Genomic DNA, 6,029 nt, shown 5'->3' on the forward strand with positions numbered 1-6,029 from the left:
GAGGAAACTGCATAACATCCAGACTCTAAGCACAGGGCCTTAAAGACGGCAGCCAATCACCAACATCATTAAACTAAATTACATCTCATCCTCCCAAAGCCCATCTCTTCACCCACCTTCACGTACCTCCCCCGATATAGGTAATAAAATCCTTTCTCCCCTAGGCCCTAATCGTAGAGGAAACTCTTTTCTTCTCTTTTCCTTATCCTGTTGAACTAACTACAAGAGCAATGAACCCAATTCTATCTAAGAAGCATGTCCTAGTAACCAACAACAACCACCTTCTTTCTTTGGACTTTTCGGTTTACCATGCCACTCACTGTCAGAGGGGAATGGAAGTCATAAGTGACCATAGAGTTTTACAGACCAGATCCCTCGGTTGTCTTCTGGCGAATACCTCTATGCATCCAGCTCCTCTTATTAAGACTTGACAGGTGAGCTGGAGCCTGAAATAAGTCTTTCCCGTCTCTGATGAGAAGCAGAGGGTAGGCATTCAAGGCCAAGAGGAAAACATAAGCAAAGTGTGCACACGAGTGTGTTCTCATTCACGGTCAAACCAATCTGTCAACATAGAGTGGGTGGTGGGCAAAGGGTTAAGTAACTCAAGAACACTTTGTATTGGATACTGAGCCAGAATGCTCCCGGCTCCTACCCCTTTGGAATTGTATGAGCCTGTCACTCCTAAGCCTCAGCTAGTGAATCCTGTTCAGTGTGCATGTGAGTCAATAGAGAATTTGGCATCTCTTTACTTAGGTTCTTGGTCTGAAACTGAACATAGGCTATTTATAGGCGGGGACTGCATTTCCTTTATTCTGTGTTTCCTTTGTTCTAGCTGCTTGCCTGATTGCAGCAAGGAGTGGTAAGCACTGATGGCCAGTGGCACTCCTGACCTCCCATCGGCCAGGTTTTCACCTTCTCTTAAGATTCTACTTCTCAGAGGAAGGTATTTTGGGAAGGAATCCTTTTTTCCTTAACATGTAGGGAACCACTTTGAGGACAGAAGGACAATAAGTCCACATCCTGCTCTTAAGAAAACTCGGTCTCTCATAGAATATTAGTCCCAGGTACCAATTTATTTCACCAAAGGGAGGATGGGTTTCTTACACTCAGACATTGGGATTCGTGTTGCAAACTATGTGAAATTAATATTTGAAACTGTGTGTGTAGGTGAGAGCTGATGAGAGATGAGCAAAGACTGGGATGAGATAAAGTGACAGTGACTATTAATGAGTCAGTGGCTGGGCGTGGCAATGACTTCAACTGGACACAGGAGCAGATGCTATTTTAAGTTATACCTTCTTTTCTTCCTAACTCTTTGCAGAAGGGCATGGATTTTTCTTCACGAATCGTGGACCTTCTTCTTTTCTGGCTATTTTGTCTTCCTTCTCTGGAAGTCATCTCAGGAACCACAGATACTCAAAAACCTTATGCAGGATTTTGCTTCGCCGTGGATGGTCCGGTCCTGACAAACACAAGGAAGCTCCGTATTTTGTGAATCCTCTCTTTGGTTTTCTTTCTTAGTCCTCTCTGAGGCAGCTTGGGCTGTAGGAAGAAAAACTTCTCAACAGTCTCTGTTCTGTGTACACTCACCATTCCTATGATGGAATGCCAGCTATTTTGCCTGAAGCAACCTGACACATGCAACAGTATGTGTGTTCTTTGGAATATGGAACGGGGGAAGAGTTCTACAGGCCAGGCTTTGTGATCTCTTGACCCCAAGCACTTAGATTCTACCTTCACCCCTCTCCATACATCACCCTCTGCCCCTAGAAAGGGCGTTTCATTGCACATTTTGCGGCAAGATTTATGACAATTATCACCCAAATCCGTAATTAGAAAGTGGTAACAGACAGGCAGATAGATCCACTTACAGTGACATCTCTGACAGAGGGACACCCCCACCCCCACCCCACCCCACGCCTTGCAAAATACCTCTAAGGCTTCTCATTTTCAGTGGACCCATGCTCCAACACAGCGCCGGCAAGCCTCGTCTCGTGCTGGGGGAGGGGAGGGGGCTATAAAAGCAACATGTTCTCACAAGCATGGCAGAGCCCATGCATAAACCATTTGGCTTTGCAATTAAAAACAGGTTTGGCTTCCCTCTGCATCAGTAAGACAACGTCAAAGCAACATTCATCCTGAAAATTTTCCCTTGTGAATTCAAATGAACTGTGAGTCTGGGGTTTCTTTTGTTTGCATGTGCATGCCTTGAGAGTGAATTTTTTGGAAGGGTTTGGTGTGTTTCTTCCCGGGGTAATGCATGGATATATACGTGTTGGATCCCTGCTACCAGATTGGTCTTGGTGACACTTTCCATTCTGTGTCCTTGGCTACGCCGGGGCTCGCATTTTGGATTCATTCCACCTGGCCTATTACTACAGGCTAATTAGCTCTCCGAGTCTGACCCTCTTGCCTTGGGAAATGATCACTCATTCTAAAGATCTGCCTGAGAAACTGACTCTCACAAACTAGCCCTGAGTTTCAGAGATACTGGAAGACATAAACAGGTTCACTGCTAGGAAGTGCTGGCTGCAATGACAACTAATTATATCTTTATCCTTTTGTCATTCTTGTGGGATGCATTCAACTCTTAGATTCTACGATATTGGGAAGAATCACGACTTTGCAGCTGAAATCCTTCCCTTCGCTATGCAAGGACGAGCTGTGAAGGCTACTATGAAAGCCAGCCAGTCCCAGTTTCAGTGAAATCACTCATTTCCTGCCAGGTAGTTTGCTTCCATTTCCCTTTCTCTCAAGCTTTTCCCCATTCAGTGGAACGAGAAGAAATAGTGCCCTTATTTGAATGTTTACTGTGAAAAGCTATGTTCCGAAGTTCTGCCACTGAAGAAATTGAAAAATAATGAGACGTAGTTTATGAACCACCCGTCTAGGACTGTCAGAGCCCCGTCTATGCTGACCTGAAGAGGTCTGAGCCACGGGACAACGGGTTTCTAGCCCTCGGGCCCAGCCACTGTTGGACAAGGAAAGTCCTATGAAAAGACCATGGATTAGGAAGGCCAGTTTTCCGGTAAGAATGGTGATAATCAGTATTAATTAAAAGGGAGAGAGGCAAAAGAGAACAATTCATCTCACTGCAGTATCCCCAATCTAAAACCATCGTAGGAGGATTCCACCCCTATTTAATTTTAAAAGGTCTCACCCAATCCCGCTTAAGAAATGTCCGTTTATGCCTGTTTCTTTGGATAGAACAATCTTATCTCACACTATAACTCTAAAACTTGTTCCAAAGAAAGTCATGACTAAAACACAGATTGTTTTGTGATTGCATCCTTTGAAAGCTGTCATTTGAGATTGATAGAAATCATTTTTATAGTGTGTTAAGTAAAAATATTATTGGCACGAAGTAAATTAAATATGCTAATATACATGATCACATGCAGAGTTGCATTCAAGAATGTGTTTAACTTATTTTTGTCATATATTTTTATGAATATAGATGCATGCACACAATTTTACACCTCTCAAAAATACATGTTTTCCTTGCTTGTGATGTGTGTCCTCAGAGTACATTTTTTGAATTACACGAAATTTTATTTTTTTGCTTTGGTAATGGAAGTCAGTTCCTGAAATTAACAAGTTATGAAGCATAGATGCTTTCCATTTTCATTCACTCTGTGCATTAGAGATTTTCCATTTTTCAGTGAAAAATGGTGATCCAGCTACCATTTGCTGTACTCTGTGTTTTGTAATCCCACACATAAAAGGTAAAGCAGAAGGAACCACCTTAAATTCAGTCCAACCAAGGCAGAAATATATACAACTCTAAGTGTCACAAAATAACACTACAATTTTGTTTGAAAAAAGTCATACACATAGAAATAAAGTAAAAATATATATGCATGATAATAAAAATAATTGAGCAAATCTTTATGTAACTTGAGACGTCCCCTCCATTTGTCAAAATATAGCTTCTTATTGAGAACATGTTTTAATGAGCAAGGAACTGGTACAAATTAATTTAAATATTGATTGGATGGGGAGAAAGTCTGTGCTTTTTATAAGCTTATAAATTTTATTAGAGAAGCTACTTTATATGAGTCTCTGCTTTATTAATTCACTGTTAATAGCTTCATTTCCTCACAGTTATGTATCTGAAGTGTTGTAAAAGAGAGAAAGGAATAAAGGGGTTATTAGGTCTTTAAACTCAAGTTTTCAAATGCCCAATAAATGATGCGATTAAGCGATTAGAAAACGTTATTGAGTTAAAGAAGGGTTAAATAGCAACAGATTTGGAACTCATTTGGAATGGTGATAATTAGTTTTTGCTAGAGCTCCAACAGGCCAAAGGTAAGGGATTGTTTCCAGAAGCGGGTTGAGGAATCAGAAAGTTATTAATGAAAAGTCTCAGATCTTAATCATGAGCTTACGTTTCAGGGAATTAAACGCCCTCCATGTAAAGCTGTACACAAAATCTTTACATCATTTTCCCAGTGTGTCTTGTGCTTACATGGCAAAATCGGAGCGCCGAATTTATTCTCAGCAACTAGAATTACATAGTTGTTTCTTACAAAAGAAAAAAAAGTTTTAAGTTTGTTGTGGTGGTTTCGTTCTGTTTTTCTGAAGCCATCCATCATTTGTACAACTTGGAGAATTCACGTTTCCAAACTTTCTGTATTTCGGAGCAGACTTTCTTTACGGAAACAAAATGAAATTAAAGCACCTGCACCTGGGACCCCATCGCTTCGACCCCTTGTCTAACCCCACACATGAGCAGACAGGCAGGGCATCTCCCCGTGGTTCAGGGCCAGGATAAAAGTGAAATGTGGGGTCTCCTCTTTGTGTCGTTGGTCCCGAACCTCCTTTCAAAAGCACAGACTTCCCACCCGGGTGTGTTTTGGAAGGCGCTAGTAAAAAATGGTTTTAAAACCTTCAGAAACTGCCAAGCTCTGAGACAGTGCTTTTGAAAGACACATAAAACTGTGACAATGGTGGAGAAAACAGCCGGGAGACTTTTTCGGTGCCCTGTAAGGAAATCGGAAGTCGGTTTAGGCCCCTCTTGGCGGGGGCTCGGCTGCAGGGAAGCAGGCAAGAAAAACAAGCTTGGCCCTGATTTCACAACCCAGGGCGAAGGAGAGAGAAAGAGCAGTTCAATAGTCACGAGGTCGCCGCGAAGGCAGAGCCCCTTCTGTCTTCGGCTACAGGAATTCCAGATTTTCCCAAGGGATTACAAGTCCTGCAAACAAGTCTCACAGGCAGTGTCCACGCTCCTGATAAGAAACCAAGTATCAGTACTATCCAAGGAAATTTAATGTGGCCATTGAGTGTATTTCTGCCAAGCTCTTTGCTCCACGAGGCAAGCAACGGAGTGGATTTGGTCATTTTAACATCCAATTTGCATGGTCTTATAGTTCCTACTGCTGTCAATTGATATCCTTTTAAGAAGTCATGGTTTTACAAAGACCAAAAGGAAAGAATTCTTTTTTTTGCAATTTTATGACACATGGGTAGAATGTTTAATTTTTTTATTGAAAAATTAGTTTAAGCTGAATCAAGTTATCTGCTAAACTCTGCGTGACTATGTCATTTCTGAGTATGTGGGGATGCCGGTCTGTACTCAGTAGCACTGTTTTCAAACGTGTTTCAGTCTGAGAACCTCCTAGGATAGTTGTGGGAAATATATATTCCTGGAGTTCCCTGGTGGCCTAGCAGTTAAGGACTCTATTGTCTCTGCTGCGGCTCAGGTTTGATTCCTAGCCTGAGAACTTCCCTGTGCTATGAGTGTGGCCAAAAAAAAAAAAAAAGTTTAAATATACATTCCTGAGAAGTGACCTAGACCTATGGAATTAAAATCTCTAAAGGTGGGCATTCCCATCGTGGCTCAGTGGAACCGAATCTGACCAGCATCCATGAGAACGTAGGTTCGATCCCTGACTTCGCTCAGTGGGTTAAGGATCCAGCATTACTGTGAGCTGTGGTATAGGTCACAGACAAGGCTCAGATCTGGCATTGCTATGGGACTGCGGTGTAGGCTGGCAGCTATAGCTCCAATTTGACCACTGGCCTGGGAA

This window comes from Phacochoerus africanus, chromosome 12 (assembly GCF_016906955.1).
Source record: "Phacochoerus africanus isolate WHEZ1 chromosome 12, ROS_Pafr_v1, whole genome shotgun sequence".
NCBI lineage: Eukaryota > Metazoa > Chordata > Mammalia > Artiodactyla > Suidae > Phacochoerus > Phacochoerus africanus.